This window comes from Cupressus sempervirens, chromosome 3 (genome assembly GCF_028749045.1).
Source record: "Cupressus sempervirens isolate cs-2001-9-10 chromosome 3, ASM2874904v1, whole genome shotgun sequence".
NCBI lineage: Eukaryota > Viridiplantae > Streptophyta > Pinopsida > Cupressales > Cupressaceae > Cupressus > Cupressus sempervirens.
In genome coordinates this window covers 432,193,856-432,194,114 of record NC_143120.1, presented here as the reverse complement: position 1 = coordinate 432,194,114, position 259 = coordinate 432,193,856, and positions in this window count along the sequence as shown.

Here is a 259-nt window from a genome sequence, read left to right as displayed (position 1 = left end):
CACAACCAAAATAGGGTGTTGACTAAGGGAAAGCCCTTTATAGCAACTCTTGCACACAAGTCTTGCTACAAATTTGCATGATATTAGTTAAAGGTTTACATATCTAGAACCTATTTTTTAGAAGCTTTCTAGAGAAGTTAGTGTCAAGTCACTAGTTTATGTCAACTTGGGAGCTTTCTTTAGTTTGTTCCTTTCATCATTTTATTCTGAGATCCTTGTTTGGAAGTTCAACAATAGTTTGGATTTGTGAGTTTTGGAG